General features: G+C 47.6%; 1 long non-coding RNA gene across 3 annotated transcripts in view; it reads left to right on the top strand.

The window, feature by feature from the left end:
* The first annotated feature begins 6 nt into the window (after positions 1-6).
* LOC127484245 (uncharacterized) overlaps positions 7-21,022 on the top strand; it is a 104,166-nt gene continuing 83,150 nt past the window's right edge. For all 3 annotated transcript variants that reach the window (XR_011382264.1, XR_011382265.1, XR_011382266.1), the window contains exon 1: positions 7-3,752. This is a non-coding gene — a long non-coding RNA (uncharacterized lncRNA). The remainder of the gene's footprint in view (positions 3,753-21,022) is intronic.

The raw sequence follows: 21,022 nt of genomic DNA on the forward strand, positions 1-21,022 counted from the left end.
CTGCCAGGAGCAGCAGGTCCTGATGAGGAGCTCAGGCTGTGGTGATGGGTAAGGGTGGACCGTGTGCTGGAGTGGGTGCCAGTGCTCTGGGCTCAGATTGAGGCTCATGGGCCTCCTTCCTGGCTTTGTAACTCCTCTCTGGGCCTATGGGTAAGTAACTCAAACCACTATAAGCCTCAGCTTCCTCCTCTGGTTTTGGGGATTAAATGATATCATGAGAATAGAGAACCTGGCTGCTAAGACCCTGTATGTACTCAGTGAGGATAACCCCAAGACCACAACCAGCAATGCAGTCTTGCCTAATTCCTGTTGTAGCAATTGTCCCCAGGCACTGGCACAGCCAGTGGGGTGCCTGTGCCGCTATCCAGGGGGCCATGCGGTTCCCGGATGTCAGTGATCTTGTCTTCTAAGCCTGTTTCTCCTACCCCTCCTGGAATGTGCGCTTCTTCCTGCTCCCCAGGGAGGCCTTGTGAGCGTCTCCGCTGCACGCAATGGTGCGCGTTGCCTCTTCCAGGCAGAATTGCATTAGAGGTTTCCATTTCCTGAATCCCAGCCCATGGAGAAAGCCTGTTTCCAATTACTGTTCCTACCCGTAATCAGATGAGAGCACGCTGAGTAAATGGCTTTCATGGGGCTGCGGTCGTGGCTGGATTGACTGGAGTCTTAACCTCCTTATTAATAGTGAACATTTTGGGGATGAACTTTTGACCACACACTCATTCAGCGTATCTTCCTCAGGCATGCTCTCCCCTGCAGACACAGTGAGTGGCAGACAGGTGTGCAACCAGTGGACAGTGGTGTGGATGTTCCGCACTCTCTCTCTCTCTGCCTCAGTTTCCCCTGCTGTAAAATTAGAGGGTTAGATACTGTGACCTCTGGGTTCCCTTTTGAATGTTTGTAGGGAAAAAAGATGAACCATCAGGGCTGGTGTTGGGTGTAATGGCTTAGGCTGCCACCTGCAATTCTGGCATCCCATGTGGGCGCCGGTTTCAGTCTGGCTGCTCCACTTCCAATTCACCTCCTTGCTAATGCACCTGGAAAAGCAGCGGAAGATGGTCCACATCGTTGGACCCCTGACACCTGTATGGGAGACTTGGAAGAAGCTCCTGGCTTTGACCTGGCCCAGCCCGGGCTGTTATGGCCATCTAGGGAGTGAAACAGTGGTTGGAAGATTGCTCACTTGCTCGCTTTCTGTAATTCTGACTTTCAAATAAATAAGTGAATTAAAAAACAAATGAAGAACCATCAAGCTCTGAGTTCTCAGTGGTGGGGACCACATCAATGTCCTGTGGTTTTTGAATCACTTCCTGGGACTGGACCACCTTTGGCAAATGGTGCCTCCTTGTGACCCTTCAGGAGGGAGAGTGTGGAGAGATGACTACTGACTTGGCATTATTTTCCCAAATACGCTTTGCTGTCTGGGGGTGTTGTGGGTGGGAGGCAACTGTGTCTTTCTCAAGTAGAATTTGACTTTGGATTCTCATTGGAGTTACCCAGGGAGCTTTTTCAAACTTTTGATGCCCAGGCCAGATATTGAGACAATTATAATAGAATTTCTGGGAGTGGGGTGGAGCATGTATTTTGTAAAAATCCCCAACATACAGGCAGTATGGAGAATAAGCTCTAGAATAGTGCATCTCCAACTTTCCTAGGTGCAGGAATCACCGGAGATCGTATTACGGTGCAGATTCTGGCCTAGGAGGTGGCAGTGGGGCCTCAGGGTCAGTGTGTCCAGAGTCCGGTGCTGCCGGCTCCCAGGTCACACTGGGTAGCAACACTTGAGAGGCTCCATAGTCTGGCTCTGCTACGGGAAACCACAAGCCCAGGAGAAACTTGAGCTACAGATGTCTGAGGGGGTGGCTTTTTTGCCCATCCACACCAGCAGAACGTGGCTAGAAGTGTGGGACCCTTAGTCTCTGGGTTAGGCCTCTTTTCAAGTGGCCAGTCTGTAAGTATTTGTTCAACATTTCTTTAGTGGAGGTGCCATTGGTAATGGCAAGGATTTTTTAAAATTGTGATGAGGTAGGTATTTGGTGCAGTGGTTAAGACGCTGGTTAGCACCCTTGTGTCCCATAATGCAGTGCCGAGATTTGGATCCTGGTTCAGCTCCCAATTCCAGCTTCCTTCAAGTGCCTGGCCCTCTGCCACTCACGTGGGAGACTCTGATAGAGTTCTCAGCTCCTAGTTTCCCCTAGTCACCTGCCTTGGCTATTGTGGCCATTACAGGGGTATACCAGTAGATAAGAGGTCTCTGTTCATCTGTCTTTCAAGTAAATACAAGAAATAAAGTAAAAAACTTTGTGATTTGACTTTTCCTCCTCGACGAGAGTGGGCACTTGTTCCTTTTAGAGCTGGACAGCACTTGAAGCTCTTTCTTATGCTTTGGGAGTTGCCCTGTGTGCTTACTGCAGCAGGCAACCCTCCTGTCACTCAAGGACTCTGATGATATCTCCACCCCCAAGGCAAGGAAAAGCTTTGGTCTCAGCTGGTACAATCGGATATTTCTGCCTAAGACCTTGGCCTGAGCAGGTAAGTGTGCAAAGGTGCAAGTGCAGTGAGCGCTGATTCAGGCAGCAGCAGGTGCATCCAAGGCCGATGGTGGCAACGACAGCAGTGGGACCCACGCCCAGAGGTGGGTGCTATGCAGGCTCTGCCTGTGCTCTGACCCAAGCAGGGAGATTCTGGCCTCCAATCTTGACTGGTTCCAGGTGTTTCACTGATTGTGCGAGCTACACAGTAGCCCACCAATGAATGTACTTTCGGCTTAAAGTATCTTGATTTTTGCTGATTGGTACCTGGGGTGGTCATGAGAGTCGATGAGAAAACCCAGATGGAGAGCGTGGGGTTTCACCCAATGCAGAGCAAACCAATCAGTGCTAGGGAAGTCAAAGAGGCAGCAGAACACTAGGAAGGGGAGGAGAAAGGGAGAAGAGAGGAGAAGGAGGAAAGGAGCAGAGGCTGAGAGACACTGGAGAGGTTGTCATCAGAGGGATCACGCGGGCCCAGCCAAGTGCCTGCTGGGAAAAGCCGAGACCCATGAACTGAAAATGAGCCAGCCCCGGGGAAAGCCCAGCAGACAGGCAGCAGCTGTGCCCAGCCCTGAGCATGGAAGGAGGCTAATGCACTGCAGGGGGGTGTTGGGAGGTAGGGAGGGGCTTGGTGATGGAGGGGGTTGGGTAGGAGATGCAGGCTAGAGTAAGGAGGAGCCAGGTCAGAATGGGTTTTCTGGGCCAAGACAAGAAATCAGCATTTAAGATTTAGTACTGAGAGTGCTGCAAAGCGTTGCCAAGCCGGGTCCTTCCTCCAAGTCCTGGATTATCTCCGGGAGGAATCTCAGCCTGGCTGGCCCTAGCTCTTGGGAGATGGGATGACAATTAGGAGATGGATGACGTTTGTCTGGGGGGTGGAGCTTCCACCTGCTTGGATGAATCAGATGCTCAGGACATTCACCTGCGTGGCTGTGGAACCCTTCCCAGGAGCTGGCGGAGGGCGGACTGTGCTATGACAGCAAAAACCTCTCTCATCTCTATGGCTTAACCCAGTTGATGTAGGTCTAGCAGTTCACGCGGAGACCTAGCCATCCGCTGCGTTAACCTTGTGGGGCCGCGGTTTGTTTGGAGTCATGGTGGCGAGAGAGGACGTGTGAGGAGGTGAAACTCCACTCTTGGCTCCCTGGCCAGGATTGGGTGCACGGCCCCGCTGAGATCCTTGCAAGAGGACTGGAGGACAGAGGGAAGCCCAGCGAATATTTGGTGAGTGTGAACATTTCTGCTACTAATTTGTCCTAAAATTTGGTCCAGTTTCTTTTTTTTTTTTAAATTAATGTTTAATTTATTTGAAAGGCAGAGAAGGGGAGAGAGAGTTAGAGAATTGGTTCTGTCTGGTTCACTTCCCGAATGGCCGCAACAGCCAGGTCTGGGCCAGGCCAAAGCCAGGAGAAAGGAATTCCATCCTGGTCTCCACAAGAGTGACAGGGACCCAAGTACTTGAGCCATCATTTGCTGCCTTCCCAGGTGCATTAGCGGCAAGTTTGATTGGAAGCAGGGTAGCCAGACTCACACTGGCGTTCTTATGTGGGATGCCCCTGTCCTAAATGGTGGCTTAACCCACTGTGCAACAATGCCCACTCCTGGTTGAGTCTCTTAAACTGATCACATCCTTTTGATGACGCCTCACCGTGGCTCTAGAGGGAAAGTAAGCGCTGATGTTATTCCCTATTGCCATAGAGAGATACGGAGACGAGGAGACTGTATGACTTGGGATTTATGGTTGTGAGTGTTGAGGTAGAATTGTCTTAGGCAAACCGAGGGGGGTTGATTCACGTTGGGAGAAATTCTAAGACTTTGGGCACAGCTGAACCTCAGTCTTAATGATGTCATCAGGACTAATTTCCCTCCCCTGGTTCTGCTTTTCACTGTGATGGGCAGTAGCTTCTCCGTTTCTCGGTTTCCAGTGCAGTAGGAAGATCTTTTTTTTCTCCAGAGTTCCAGCGCAAGTCTCAGGACTGAGTCTCTTTGGTCTAAGGTGAGGCTTGGGCCACCCTGCATCAGGGTGAAGGCCGGAGCACGTGGGGCTGCTCTGCTCCAAGCCCAGTGCTCTCACTTGGGCGGAGCTGGGTGCATTCAGCCTGAAGGAAAATCGCAATTCTGTTAGCAGAGAAGAGTGGTTACAGGCTGCAGGGGCCATGAAACCAGGAAGGTAGGCGTCTACTTCCGTGGGTTTAAGTAACATGCAAGAATGTTCATGTCCATTAAGTGGCAGGGACAGAATCCACACCAGATGCGCCTTAACTCTGACACTTGTAGCTCTGCAGTAGCTGGACTGGCACTACGTGGCATTTCTGGTACTGTGTGGCACTTCTGTCACGGGTCTCCCAGACACGCCCCCTTGCCTGTCAACCTGCTCCACTTGGGCAGGCTGCTCCTTGCTGTGAAACCTGCCTGCTTCTTCTCGAGGGGAGTGAAATTTCAGCGCAAAGTTCCCTTCCTCAGGGAGGATTGGAGCATGATCCCGGCCGTGGTTTGTAAGGACGATTTGCCCCCTGAAGCGATTTTGGGCGTCGGCATGGAGGCAAGGGCACAGGTCCTTCCTGATGCTGCGAGGTTAGCTGCATGGCGGTGTCTCCCGACGGTGCCCCCAGAGAGGAAGCTCTGGGACTGGCTTGCAGTCCACACTGGGGTCAGAAGGCTGCCAGAGGCAGTGAGGGGTGAAGAGATAAGGGCAGTCCTGTTGAGACAGCCACCTAGCCTGGATGGTGTCTGATCTAGCCCTCCTCCACGGGGCTCTGGGAGGCTTATGTCTTCCTATGCAGATGGTGGCTCCCTTTGTTCCAGCTGGGAAACCCCTTTAGAGTAGGAGTGGCGGGGCCATTTCCTGCATGTCCTTGGGTTGTGTAAGAGATGCTGTTTCTGGAAACTGCCTGGGGAGGAGCAAAGTGAACCTCAGGTGCTCATGTGTGTGTGTGGGTGTTTATATGTCCATGCATGTATGTCTCTCTGTGTACGCGTGTGCCTGTGTGTGTATGCGTGTTGCTGTGAGGAGTAAGATGGGTTAATAGGTAGTCAGGGTGGTCCCAATGGCATTTGGGCTGTAAAATATTTGCTTCCTCCCCCCAAACATTATTGCTAGCAAGAACAAAGGGGCCGCCTCCTTCCTTCGCAATCTCCAATTTACCAAAAATATAGCAAGGGAGCTCTTCCTGAGCTCCAAGCTTATTGTAGAAACAAGTCACCTATCCCACCCTTCTGTTTTTTTTTGTTTTATTATGAGCAGGCCAGACAGGATGGAGAATGGTAAATCAGACCTTTTGATGGGTTTTGTCCCCACCTGATAACTGAATGCCCATCTAATTGTCAAGTTTTTTTTTTTTTTTTTCCTTCGAAATTAAACTTAAAAAACCCCAGTGCCATGAGGTTCTTTGGGTTTTTTCATCTTTTGGAAGCCCCTCTCCAAGCCGCTCTGGCTGGAGGTTTTTGACTCTAATAAGTCTATCTAAATCTCTCTGCTTGTCCACCTGGAAATTCTTCTTCCATGTGAAACAAAGAACCGAGGTAACAATTTCTCCACCACCATCTTCCTGTAACAGTTCTGTGTAGGTGTGTATCTATGTGTGTCCCTTTGGGAGTATGTGTGTTTTTGGGTGTGTGTATTTGTGCCTCTCTGTGTAAGTACAGGTGTACAAATTGCCAGGTAAGTTTTTGGCGAGGGCTGGTCTGGTAGAATAAAAGATGTCTCCCCTTTTGTATGGTAGATGGTCCAAGGCTGATGACGGGGTCTGCTTTTCCTTGTTGAAAAGAAGACTAGAAAACTATGGCCAGTGGTTGTTTTCCTGGTTGTTCAGAGCTGATGGCCCTGCCAGCTGCATCCACCTCAAGCCTGTGACCCATGCAGGAGCCACAGCTGCTTGGGGATGACTGAGGAAGGGGTTGAGGGCTCCTCCTTCACTGGCTGGGAGCCCGGAGTCTGAAATTCCTCTTCTTCCTCCTTCCCCAACACTGGAAGAATGCACGTGGGTCTCAGCTGCCAGCCCCCACCCCTCACCTTTCCACCTCCTCCCTCAAAGCATCCTTCCACTTCTTATTTGCTGGTGATTAATTTGGATAAAAAAGAAAAAAGACACAATGGTAACCCATTCTGGAGTTCTACCAAGAATGGGTTACTTTTCTTAATGATGTCAGGTCCTCCTGCACAAAAGGAGCTGCCCTGGGTGATGGCACAAGATGGGTCCTATTGGATTTGTTCCACCTCCTCTCCCACCCCATCTCCCCAGGCTCATTCCTGAACTTGGTGAAGGGACGTGGCAAAACTGAAAGCGGCTCCCATGTGGCCCTCTGGTCTTACCCACTAGCCAGGGAGCTGACATGAGAGGAGGGAGATGTAGTCTGGGGAGGCCTTATGAAGTCGCTTCCCCGAGGACAGTCCTTGGACATCCTAGGGGGACGTCAAAGGAACCCCATTGTCGCTCCCCCTCTTCGTGGAGGAGCAACACAGGACCCTGCGCTGTTCTTTCGTCTGCTCGGCCCTCCCCGGGTTTGCTGCTGGTTCTTCCCGGGTTGGCTACTATCCCTTCCACCTCCGTGGAAGGGCAGTTCCCCCTGGCCACTTTCCCCACTTCCGCAGGGGAGCGGCACACCGCCGGCCGGCTCTTCTCGGGGGCTGCACAGGTGTTCCTTCAGCTAGATGTTCCCCATAGATGTTCCTGGTGCATGCCGTCTCTCTCCTCCTTTATAGTCCTCCTCCGCCAATCCCAACTCGGCTGCCCACACGCCGAGTACGCTGCTCTCCAATCAGGAGCAGGTCCTACAGTTTATTGGTTGAACTGGAGGCAGCTGTGCGGAAGCTGTTTACTTCTCTCCCAGCGCCATATTGTGGGAGAGCAGATGCATAGAATAAGTCTTAATTCCAGTAACTTAGTCTAGTCCGAGCTGCTCCCCACAGAGGAGAGCAGATGCATAGAATAAGTCTTAATTCCAGTAACTTAGTCTAGTCCGAGCTGCTCCCCACAGATCCCCCTTTCTTTTTATTTTTTTGGCGTTGATACGCGCCTGTCTTCGGTGTCCCGCAGCACACACTCTGCTCTACTTGCTAGAGTTGCCACAGGCTCTTACAAGTCCTATCCATCAGGCAAACCGAATCCGGGTCCTCTCTTCGCCATGTTGTGAGGAGGTTTTTAGGCGCTGATGCGTGCCTGTGTTCGGTGCCCTGCAGCGCATGCTTTGCTCTGCCTGCAGGGGCTTACAAGCTCTATCAGGCAAACCGAATCCAAGCCTTCTCATTGCCTTATTGTGGGGGAGACTTATTAGTGTTGGTTCGTGCCTATCTTCGGTGACCTGCAGCTCATACTCTGGTCGAGCTGCTTGCTGGCGCTTACCGCCTTAAATCAGGCAGACCGAATCCAAGCTTAATATTGTTGTATTGTGGGGAAGCCTTACTGATGTTAATTCGTGCCTGTCTTCGGTGACCTGCGGCGCATAAGCTGCTAGCTGCCCGCAGGTGCTCATCGCCTCACTTGATTAGGCAGACCGAATCCAAGCTCTCACATTGCAGTGTTGTAGGGAGGCCTTTTTATTTCTCTATTTCTCTATCTCTGGGCATTCCTATTTCTCCCATTTTACTTCTATCTTCCAGCATTCCTATTTTTCTCACTTTACTTCTAAACTTCTGTTTCTCTTATCCCTGCGGCTTCCCGCTCTCATTCTTATCCCCGCGGCTTCCCGGCTGCGCCCGCCCCGAGGCTGCTTCTCGGCAGCTTTCCGGCTGAGCCGCTTCAGCCCGCGCCTCTCTCATCTGCGCAGCTTCCCGGCTCCTCGCCCCGCCGGCGCCCGCCCCGCGGCGGCTTCACAGCTCTGCGCGGCTTCCTGGCGCCTCGCCCCGCCGGCGGGTTCCCGGCTCTGCGCGCACGCTCCGCGGTCTCCACGCACTTCGCGCCCACACCACGGCCTCGCGCCAACACCCCGTGCTCTCTCTGCACGCGGCGGCTTCCGCGAATGTTTCCGCCACCACCGGCATTCAGTCCAAGTTCCCTGGACTAACCTGGCGAATTCTGGCGGCCCACGTCTCTGCCTCTGGTTCCAGATCTTCGCCTCTTGCTCCCCAGGGTGACTTGAAGAATTCCAAGATGGCTTGGCCTGCACTCGCGGCTTCATCCTCCCTAACATTTTTCTCTACCCGGTGTGTTTCCCTAAGTTTTCTTCCAACAATATTCCTCTCATTTCTCCTGGCTACTCCCCACAGTCCGTATCCGAGTCCAAGCCTCCTCCAGGTTTCACTTTCGCTTTCAGTCTCCTAGCTTCCCCGCCATAGTCCGCATCCGAGTCTATGAAAGCTTTCACTTTCGCTTTCAATCCTAACTTCTTTCCCACAGTCCATATCCGAGTCTATGCCTAGGCTTTCAATAGCTTCTTCCGGCACCTTTCTCGTCCGGCTTTCCCCTAGGCTCTTCGCTAGTCTCTCTCTCCGGTATTTTCCTGCTTCTTCCCGTTTCTTCCCTCCTAAGTTTCCTATCTGTCCTAGGTTTCCTATCCGAGTCACGGCACCATTATGTCGCTCCCCCTCTTCGTGGAGGAGCAACACTAAACCCTGCCTAGGCTTCATATCCGAGTCACGGCACCATTATGTCGCTCCCCCTCTTCGTGGAGGAACGACACTAAGCCCTGCCTAGGCTTCATATCCGAGTCACGGCACCATTATGTCGCTCCCCCTCTTCGTGGAGGAACGACACTAAACCCTGCCTAGGCTTCATATCCGAGTCACGGCACCATTATGTCGCTCCCCCTCTTCGTGGAGGAACGACACAGGATGCTGCGCTGTTCTTTCGTCTGCTCGGCCCTCCCCGGGTTTGCTGCTGGTTCTTCCCGGGTTGGCTACTATCCCTTCCACCTCCGTGGAAGGGCAGTTCCCCCTGGCCACTTTCCCCACTTCCGCAGGGGAGCGGCACACCGCCGGCCGGCTCTTCTCGGGGGCTGCACAGGTGTTCCTTCAGCTAGATGTTCCCCGTAGATGTTCCTGGTGCATGCCGTCTCTCTCCTCCTTTATAGTCCTCCTCCGCCAATCCCAACTCGGCTGCCCACACGCCGAGTACGCTGCTCTCCAATCAGGAGCAGGTCCTACAGTTTATTGGTTGAACTGGAGGCAGCTGTGCGGAAGCTGTTTACTTCTCTCCCAGCGCCATATTGTGGGAGAGCAGATGCATAGAATAAGTCTTAATTCCAGTAACTTAGTCCAGTCCGAGCTGCTCCCCACAGAGGAGAGCAGATGCATAGAATAAGTCTTAATTCCAGTAACTTAGTCTAGTCCGAGCTGCTCCCCACACCCCATTAAGCCCTGGTCCTCCTGGGAATGGGCAGGGCCCTGCAGAGGACCTGGCTCTGTTGGACTGGGGTTCTACTCCACGATGTGCATTTCAGTCCACACCTCAAGTTCTGAAGCAAGGAGACCATGAGCTAGATCTCGGGGGATGTAGCCATACACCAGGCTTACTCAGCTTGGTACCATCGACACCGGGATTGGGTAACTGGCTTGTGGTTGTGTTTTGATCAACACAGACTGCTGGACATGAGAGCTGAGGTAGAGAGAAATACCCCCAACTGCAGTCCAGCTGCTGGCCAGGGCCCTGGCGACAGCCTGTGGAAGGGAGGTGGGTGTTGTTGGAGGCTTCCTCTGGTGAGGCCCCTGTACACATGCACACTTGAGGGACCATGAGGTCTACCACTGCTACTCAGAGGCCAGGGGCAGGATGAACTCCTATGTTACGCTGAGAAGTAGTTGTCCCAATGGCCAGTGTTTACTGAGTACTTGGTTCAGGCCAAGCTTTGTGCTGAGGGCTTTGTCCATGTGGTCACTTTTTGATCTTCTCTGTCACTTTATGGGCTTCCATTATTATCCTCACTAAATACATGAGAAAAGTGATTCTGTAATGGTTGGCCTGGGAATTAAGCTTGAACAGTCTGACTTCCAAGACCGTACATATAGTAAACCCTCTGTGCTGTGTGTGTGTGCACGTCTCTCCCTGATTCCTGAAAAATAACCTCGGTCTTAACACCAGGGGAATACGATTTTAGGTGGAAACATGTGATGATAAACATGGAAGAATGCCTTGTGATTTAACACTCTTTGATCGGGAGCTGGGGAGCTTCCTGGGAGCAGCCTAGGAATGAAGTCTCACCCAGTGTGAGTGATGAGGCACCTGCTCCTGCCTGCTAAAAAGTTTTGGGGTGTCAGGGAGTGATGAGGGGGGCTGTCGGGGAGGTGACATGAAGGAGACATGAGCAGGGTTCAGGACTTCTATACACACATCTTCTATCCCCAGTGGGGAGTCTTAGGCGAAATTTGCTAGCTGTGAATATTTACAACTACTACCAGAGACCCGCTGTGGGATGATGGGGACTCTGGGTTGGATTGGTGCTGGGAGGATCCCTGCTGTGCCTGGCGCTATTCCCCTAAGATTAGTAAGTAGGGGAAAAATAAAGGCCTCATTCAGAATGGTTATTGCTTATGCTAATGAGCATATTGTAATAGTAGTTAAAAACCCTTTAATTCATATTTAGACTGGAAATAGGAAAGTGTGAGAGGCAGAGCAGTGAATTGGGAATGCCTTGTAAGGGTGCTGCCAAGCTGTGCTTCGTGCATTGGGCTTGTGTCTCTGTGGCTAAAGATGCACCTGAGCAGACAGTGGGAGACAGGCGAATGGGAGCTGAGCAGGTATGGGGGTGGTCCATGAGACAGGCTATTCAGAATCACAAGAGAGGAAGGGAGCATTGTGGGCAAGCTGGTGGTGATGCCAGTTGGTGTGTTTCCTGGAACCTGAAAGGATTTGCCCTGTCTGTACATCAGGAGAGTGTAGTTAAAGCACAAAGATGCATGTTCAAATAGCATGTTGGTACTGCGTGTAGTCTAGGTGGACAGGATGGTCATTGAGGAAAACAGAACTTCAAGTTGGGTGTCCACTGTGAACTGTCACTCGCAGTTGACATAAACCCTGCTTCAGGTGATTTAGATGAAATGGAACAAACCAATCAAACAGAAGCAAGCATTTGGGCATGCACACGTGGGGTGATCTATTAACATAATGGAAAATTCCAGAGATGACTGCTTTCAGACACGGGTGTATCCAGAAGCTCAAATTTTGCCAACAGAAATGTTTCTGTCTTGGTGGCAGTTTCTTCTGTTGGCTAAGCTTTCTTTGCATTATGGTCCCCAAGTATCCTGAGCTTCAAGTCCAGTGGAAGGAGAAGGCTTCTAAGCAGAAGTCCCTGACTGGAGTTGGATTGGCTGGTCCTGGGTTCCGTGCTTCCCTCAGATTGGGAGTCTGAGTCAGGTGCATGCAAATGACACGGTCAGAGGAAGGAAGAGGTCTCATGCCGAGGGCAGAACCTCGGGCTCAGGATGGTTTAAATGACCTTTTCCACTCCATGTTGATCAACAGCCAAAAGCTTGTTGGTGACACACAGCCACACAAAGCATTCTAGCCCTTGAATTTCCCTTCTGTTCTGTAATAACTTTGAGCTAGTGATTTGATGTCACTGATGGTGAGTTGCTAATAGATGAATTTTAATGTTTACTCCAAATTTGGGTTTACAGATAAAGATCATATAAGTCATAGAGATGAACATAAAAATAGTGATTTTTTTTCTTTTATAACAGGTATCTTTCTGAAAGTGATGCCGTGTCTTAGTGTCTTTTTTAAGTCTCCTATTGCCTAAGCCAGTGACTTGCACAATTTGTTGTAATCCAGTGTGATTCACACAAACCTCAGGAACAGGAGTTCTTCTGTCCCTCTGTGTTGTGCTTTTTTTTTCCCCTACAGCAAGGCCACCAGACAGAGAAGGTGAGGGAAGTTGGCACAAAAACATTTCATGTATTTAAAATTAAACAGTTTGTGTTGACAACTTGGAAATTTCAGATTGAACAGGCTCGATTCAGTCCACTCATTTTTGGTTTTACAATCTTAAAGCATCTTCTTGTGATCCATGGTTGGGCTGATGTGCAGGCCAACCCATATTTTCTCCCAAGGCAATTGAGCAAGACCACACAAGTCTCTGACCTGATTTCCCATTTGTCTTACTGGGTTATGAACGTTTCCCTCACAAGATCATTTACAAGAGGGACTTGGGCAACTGAGAGCTGTGCCATTGGTTTCAGAAATGAATGTCAACAAAAGCACACATGATGTCATAAGGAGTTGGTGGACTCCTGGCTGGACCATCCCCTCTTGCTAGAGTTCAAATGGGACTCTAATACCCTTCTTTCTGGAAGCCTAAGAACATGGGCATATTCCACGCATGCTTACCTTAACTGCACCTTCCAACACCTCCCCTGATACCACTAACATCACGTTTAGGTTCTGTTTACAGGATAGCGGTCTTATAGATCCCCTGACTGTGTTAAGTTCTTAGAGTTTTTTTTTTTTACTTTGTAGGGGAAAAAGGGTCAGAATCACACTTGAGAGTTTTAGGCTTCAGAAAGTCATGGACATCACTGGCCATCAGAGAATGCACTTCAAAATCACAGTGAGATGCTACTTTGTACCCATTAGATGGCTATAATAAAAATTGGTGTATTGATGAGGCTATGAAGAAAGTGGAAACCATTTCCTCCTATACATTTATGGGAGGAATTCAAAATGGTACCATGCTTTGGAAAATAGTCTTGTCATTCTCTCTATGTCTATCTACTTTCTTTTGCTCTTAAATAAGTAGGTTAAAAAAACCCAACATGGTATTGGCATATAAACAACATATAGACCAATGGAATAGAATATAGGACTTAGAGCCGGCGCCACAGCTCACTAGGCTAATCCTCCACCTTGTGGCGCCAGCACACTGGGTTCTAGTCCCGGTCGGGGCGCCAGATTCTGTCCCGGTTGCCCCTCTTCCAGGCCAGCTCTCTGCTGTGGCCAGGGAGTGCAGTGGAGGATGGCCCAAGTCCTTGGGCCCTGCACCCCATGGGAGACCAGGATAAGTACCTGGCTCCTGCCATCGGATCAGCGCAGCGCGTCGGCCGCAGCGGCCATTGGAGGGTGAACCAACGGCAAAGGAAGACCTTTCTCTCTGTCTCTCTCTCTCACTGTCCACTCTGCCTGTCAAAAAAAAAAAAAAAAAAAGAATATAGGACTTAGAGATAAATCAATGCATGTGTGGTCAATTGATTTTTCAGCAAGGATGCCAAGAACACACAAGGGAGAAGGATAGTCTGTTTGAGAGCGTGCTTGGAAAGCTGGATACTGGACTTCCACATGCAGAATAAAATTGTTTCACTGTCTGACACCATATATAAAAAGCAACTCAAGGGGCTGGCACCGTGGCTCACTTGGTTAATCCTCCGCCTGAGGCACCAACATCCCATATGGGTGCTGGGTTCTAGTCCTGGTTGCCCCTCTTCCAGTCCAGCTCTGCTGCGGCCCGGGAAGGCAGTGGAGGATGGCCCAAGTGCTTGGGCGCCTGCACCTGCGTGGGAAACCAGGAGGAAGCACTTGGTTCCTGGCTTTGGATTGACATAGCTCCAGCTGTAATGGCCATTTGGGGAGTGAACCAATGGAAGGAAGACCTTTCTGTCTCTCTCACTGTCCTCTATCTGTCAAATAAAAAAAAAAAAGGCAACTCAAAATATATCAAGGACTTTGAACATAATAAATATTTGAAACTATAAAACTACTAGAATAAAATGTAGGGAAAAATTTATTGACATTGGTGTAGGCAATGATTTTCTTGGATACAGTATCTTAAGAACATAGTACAAAAGAAAAAATATACAAGTAGGATTTCATAAAATGAAAAAACTTCTCCATAGCAAAAGAAACAATCATTGAAATGAAAAGACAACTCATGGAATGGGGAGAAGTACTTTTAAACTGTATGCTGATAATGGTTTAGTTTTTAAAAAAGTGAGACATTGAGGTATCATGTGATGCTTCAATTCCACTCCTACATATTTACCCAAGAAAAACAAAGCTCACACAAACATTTGTGCTTGGATGTCCACAGCAATGTTATTGATAATAGTCAAAAAGTGGAAAAAATCCAAATGTCCACTATGAATAGATTAGCAAAATGTGATCTATCCATATAGTAGAATCTTATTTAGCAATAAAATGAAGTACTGATGCATACTATAAAATGGATGAAACTCAAAGACTTTATTCTAAGTGAAAGAAGTTATCCATAAAGACCGCGAACAGGTAAATATCCAAAGTAGGCAAATCCATACAGATGGAGCGTAGATTAGCCATATCCAGTGGCTTTGGGGAAGAGGTACTGGGGAGTAGCTGCTTTACATATGGGGTGCCCTTTTGGGGTAATGAAAATATTCTGAAACTTGATAGTGATGATGCTTGCATAACTCAGCGAATATTCTAAAAACTATAAAGTTGTACAATTAAACCGGTGGATGGTTATGGTGTGTGACTTATATCAACCAAACTGGATGTGATTGTGAGCAGCATAGAGTGAGCTAGTGAGCCCTGGCTACTGAATCTCGGAGGGGAAGACGTTCAGTCTGCAGAATTATATGAATGTGGAAATTAGCTGGAGAGAAAATGTAGTGCTAAAGCCACTTCATAAAACAATAATGGTGGACTGTTCTCTCCCCCAAAGCTATTCACATTTAATTGCATGCTAGGTCTTTAATTCTTCATACTAATTCATGAAAATTTTCATTGCATATCAAGATTTAATATTCTCAGTTTCAAGGACAAGTATGTAAACCTTAACTTTGACAGTGCTATTCCATGGGGTGGTGTTTGCTATGGGAAATGGGCAGTACCCTTTTATTAGGAGGTACTGGGGAAGCCTCTCACAGCTCCAAATGGAAGGATAAAATGCGACCCTTAGAGGAAGTGCAATTTCTCTCTTAAGAATTGCAAATGTTATCATTTTTAAGAGCAATTCGAAGTGCTTTACGAATCTCAGGTCTTGCCTTGTGTGATGACTTATGGGAGCTCCCTTCTCCCTTAGCTGTCTTTGGCTTGACTGTGAGGGCCTGGCCCAGGGGGCATTTCAGAGTTGGTGCAGGGAGAGCTGATGGAGTTTATTCTGAACAATCAGAATCCATGTCCTTGGCGAACCAAGAGGACAGTGTCTGAGCCATAGTTCACTACAAGCAGGTTGATATTGGGGGCAGGATCCCAGCCGGTTCAGCATCCTTTGGACCCAACACTGCATCTGACACACAGTAGGCACTGAGTGTTAAACGTTAGCCACTCTACATGTTCACTGTACTTGTTCACCATTGATCCGCATAGTCCATAGTCTCCAGTGTGGTACACAGACACAGATCCTTACAGAAACAGTAAGGGAAACGCTGAGGAAATAATCATGTGTTGATGCAATTACAAACTATGAAATATCTTAAAGGAAAAGTACGCAGCAGCCAGTGGAGTTGTAGATGACATCAGGGACTGTCACCTTTACCTGTGACACGCTTAGGTGTCCGTATGGGGATGCGTTTATATGTAAGAAATCACTGGGGCTCAGTCAGGACTGGTTTACCAAGTGAAACACTGTGTATCCAGGTCTCCTCCTTGTTGAAAGTGACAAGCTAATGGACAGGGCCTCCCTTGGAGCTGACCTGCCGGTAGAACCCTGTTACCCTGTGCCAACAAAGAGACCCAGAGCATCAGGGCAGCTGCAGAGCAGCCTGACGCCCGTGAAGAGGGGACTCTATGCTGCCTCCCTGTGGTCAAACTGGGAACATGGGTCTTCCCTTGTCACTGGAGTTTGACGTTTCCTCCATTGTGTACACCTGGTCTCCACGCTGGCCCATTAAGGGAACCCAGAGTGGTGTTCTCCATGCTTATTACCTTTATTGCTTTTAGCATGCAATGGCAGTAAGGAGCTTGGTCTGTATCCATCACGTATCCTAAAGGACACGTCTCCAGTCCCTAAGATACAGGTTTTGACAGAGGTTTTTAAAAGTAAGCTCATTGTCTCACCCCTCCACCTGTCCAGCTGTGTCTCCTTTGACACACTCTGATCTAACAGATGGCATCACTCAGTCCTCTGGGCTGGGAATCTGGGTCTCTTCCTCTTCCCAGAGCTAATCAGTCCCAAGCTTGTTCACCATTTCTCCACATAGTCCATTGAATTTATCCTCTTTTCCATTCCCAGTGCTGCTATGGTAGTGTTTTTGTCTCATATTAACTCAATTGTCTCCTGCTTGGTCTTCCATTTGCTGTCCCTCTAATCCAGCTTCTACCTTGTTAACTAGATGATTCTAAATTGCTAATATGGCCATATTAACATACCTGTCTAAACCCTTAGGGAGCTTCCTCCTACTTAGGAGTCAAGTCCAGCTCCTTAGCATGGATTTTTGGTTCCCCACTGGTAGGCCTGGTGGATGTTTCCAGCATGTTGTTTGTCCTTTCTGTACCCCTCACCCTGAAGCTTCTCCAAAGCACCCCTGTGTTTGCACTCACGTTGCTCATGCTGCTAGATGGGTTCAAGGATCAACACCTCTGTGAAACCTTTCCTGTTTGCTTCTCCCGGTTCACGTCCCAGATGAAGTCTGCATTTCTTCTTTGTAGGATATGCTGAGACATAGACAAGAGCAGAGGGTTTGGAGAAGACAACCCCTGACCACAGGCTGGCGTAACTACTCAGGCTCTGTGTGGTCCAGACAGGTCTTGAGCCTTTCTGGTTCATTGCCTGGCAACAAGAAGCCCTCAGTAAACATTTTCTCTGATTTCAACCCCCAAGATAAGCAGAGCAAGTTTTTGCCCTAGGAGGGTAACACTGTAGGGTGACCCTATTGCTGTTTGCATATCGCAACTAGATCAGCCCTGATGAGGACAGACTGATGCTGTTTCTTCAATTCCCAGAATCCTGCTGGGGAACTAGAAGACATTTAATCTTTTCACCTTCCTGTTGCATCCCAATACATCTCAGGAAATCAATTAATCTGCCATCCATTAATGGTATGATTGAGATGAGATCTTCCACATGATATTCTGGGCGTCAGCGCAAAGGAAGATGAGAGTACCGAGGTCTGTGTGCTCCTGAATTCTCCATTCCACAGGATGGTATGCCAGAAATCATCTTGTTTGTTCTGACTTAAGGGAAAACATCTCAAGGAATGACATTTAAAAAAGTAAGAAGCCAAACCTTTAAAAATTAAATTGTTTGTTCAAAAAACATAATTAAAGCATGTAGGCTATTGTTTTAATAAAAGCTCATTTCTAATTTGCTGTTGGACACGGCAATTGTTCTTGTATGTAGCACTGTTTCCTAAACATAATGAAGATTGACCTGTTGAGTTGGAAATGGCCCCTTTCCAGGAACGTTACCAGTTATCTATTTCATTTAGCTGCAACTAAAATGTAGAGCAAATGACCCTACCATCTACTGATTTTCAGATGAAGCTGTAAGTTGAATCAGAAAAATATTTTATGTCAGGAAATTATAGTATATACTTTCTGTAGATGTCATCAGCATCTATCTTGGAGTTTGGAGGAATAAATATCAAAGGCAAAGAACACAGTGCAAATGAGCATCTTGCAGAAAGCCATCTTGTTGAAGGGAGGTTTCTTCATTAATGTTTTAAGTCATCCTTTGTCACAGAAATCCAAAATGCCTGTGTCACAGTCACTATCAATTGATTTACTGTTAAAAATAAAACTAGTAAAGAAATGATCCCTAGAAAGGATTTACTATGTTTCTCCTTTGCCTGGAGAAATTTTATTATGGTTTATGATGACATAAACTGTGACCCAACTGGTAACTGGAGCCTTTCTAACTCTCAAGTGTGTGTCACTTGAATGGCGTTTATCTCACTGGAAGAGTGTGGCTAACAAATAATTGGGTTCCTACTGTTTTGATTTTACAAAGAATTGGAATTGAAACATGAATTAATATCTCTTTCAGTCAAAATATTCTTAATTCTCTACTATCTCAATTTGTCTGGACTTTTGTCCTATTTCCCTTAATCTCAGTTATCTGGCATTAGAACGTAAGCTTAGAATTTGGAGATCATCCCTAGATGGAAGCGTCTGGAAAGATTCACAGTCTACTTTGGTCTTCTGTGTTCACAACTGGGGGCACTTAGGCCTACTTGACTGCTTTTGGCCCAAGATGTCCAAAGCATTATATAAGCAATACCAAAGGAACAATTGGTTATCTCTCACTCGATTGTGCCAGTGAGCTGTCACCAGGAGCCACAGTCCTGAGTCCTACTGAGACATGCTGTATATCCCAAGCGTCTCTGATAAACTCTGCTTGGCTGTGTGTGGTGAACCAGAGCAAATGAATCCTCTACTGATACAAAGCTGACGGCATGGAGCTGGATTTGTTTTATTGAGTTATCCATACTGTTTGGCATAATAAGTTGTGTTGAAATACTTCCCACTTCTGTGCCTACCTTTATTAGTTTAAATATTGGATCTTTTTTAGTGTTGTTGGTGCTTAGAATAGGTTTAATATGATATGCAATTATCACTGTCATGTTCATTTTGTTTTAATGGCCTATTCTGTATCATAATGGGACAAGTCAGCAAAAGACAATGTCCTTTTGCTTGAGCTGTGTTAAGGTATCTTGCATAACTTCATAAGTTATTTGTAATTCCAAGCAGCATTGAAACTACAAATTTTAGAAACAAATTTCATCCTTATTCCCCTTGAAACTACTTAAAAACCTAACATCTCTCTGCATGACCAGATAGAGTTTGCTTCAATTTTTCTTTTTCTCACTTTACCATGGCTTTCCTGCATCATATAATTCAGGTTCCTGCCTCTGCATTTCTGTCTTCCAAATGCAGTAGATCCTCAGTTTTTGCAGATTTTCAAACTCAGGGGATTGATTGTTTTCTAGAAGCCCTGAAGTTATTTGTAGGTTTCCAAAGACAAGAATTAGAATTGTATTTATTGTAGGTTGATGTGTGCGTGAGAGAACTTTGGGTAATGAAGGCAACTCACAGACCACATCCTTAGCATGGAGTCACTTCTCTATTAGTAGAAGGCTCCAGATGCATCTGACTAACTACTTTATTAATCTTTACTCATCTTTGGGCATATTTTTATGGACTAAGTTATATATTACTGAAGGACATGTGCATGTGGGGTTTGTGATGGTTTAGGACACACTTTCTCAAAGTTTTAAAAATTACTAGTGCCCAGGTAACACCCCTAGATATTTTGATTATTTTGGTCTGGGGTGGGGCCTGAACATGTGCACTAAAAAGAAAAACCCAAAAAAGCTCCCAGGCAATTCTCATATAAAAATCAGGGTTGAGAGCCAGTGGACTAGAAGATATTTAACTCCTTCATAAACTCCCTTAAGTGTCCCCCAAATCAAAGCTTCTTATGGTGCCACTTTTTTGGGGGGTATACAAAGAAAGGCACTTGAAAAAGTTTTTGGAGAGGCAGGCTTTAGATAAAGTGAATAAGGTGCTGTTTGGGATGCCTGCATCCCTTTTCACACTGCTTGGGTTTGAGTCTTGACTCCATTTCTCCTATAAAAGAATTTATTTATTTGAAGGGCAGAATGACATGGAGGGAGAGAGGGACTGATTGATCAATCGCTCTTCCATCCACTAATTGACCCCCAGATGCTCACAACTGCCAACACTAGGTCAGGCTGAAGCCTGGAGCCAGCAACTCCATCTCGTCTCCTACGTGGGTGGCAGAAATCCAAATACTTGGATCATCATCTGCTCTCTCTCAGATGCATTAATAGGTAACCAGACAGGGAAAAGAAGAACCCAGTCTCCAACTGGCACCCTGACGTGGCTGCAGCCGTATCAAGTGGCAACTTAACCCACTGTGCCATGGTGCACACCCCTGGTTCCATTTATGATTCCAGCTTCCTCCTAATGTGCACTCTAGCTCAAGTACTTGGGTCCCAGCCTTGCAGGTATATGGGAATTCTAGATCAAGTTCTCAGCTCCTGGAGTTGGTCTGCCCAAACCCAGCTCTGGTGGGCATTTGGACAGTCAACTAGCACATGGGAGACCGCTGACTTTCTGCTTTTCAAAACAGAGTTCATGGAAAGATGGAATTAAAAGACAAATGTATTTTGATGCAAACAATTTTTGAAACCCATGCATAGTTTCTTCATAATGCACGTTTTCTAAGAACTCCTTGAAAGCCTCTCAACTATGCCAGCCTCTTGTGTTCCTATTTGTCTTCCTTTCAAGACTTTTGGACATGCTGCTTCCTTCAGCTATAAAGGCCTTTACACTTCTCATTCCCTAGTGTGCTCCAAACATCCCTAGAACTTTACCTGGCAACAATGTCCTCATGGAAGCCTCCCCTGACCAACCATCCACATCAACCAGGTGAAATTCCACCCTGACTTACTGTCACACATGTACGGCTCACAGTTGCCACTGTACCTTAGTTAGATAATTTTTTGCCTGGTACCTATCTTGCCAAGAACCTTGTTAACTCTGTGAAGACAGGGACCATGTATTCTTTGCCCTAAACTTCTCTTCCCAGCATGATGCTTGCATATTCTGTAGTTGGGTATTGAAGGTAGTTGTTGAGTGTATGTTTGCAATGATCCATTTCTGTCACACTATTCCACTATCAGAATTTTC

The sequence above is a fragment of the Oryctolagus cuniculus genome, chromosome 15 (genome assembly GCF_964237555.1).
Source record: "Oryctolagus cuniculus chromosome 15, mOryCun1.1, whole genome shotgun sequence".
Taxonomy (NCBI): domain Eukaryota; kingdom Metazoa; phylum Chordata; class Mammalia; order Lagomorpha; family Leporidae; genus Oryctolagus; species Oryctolagus cuniculus.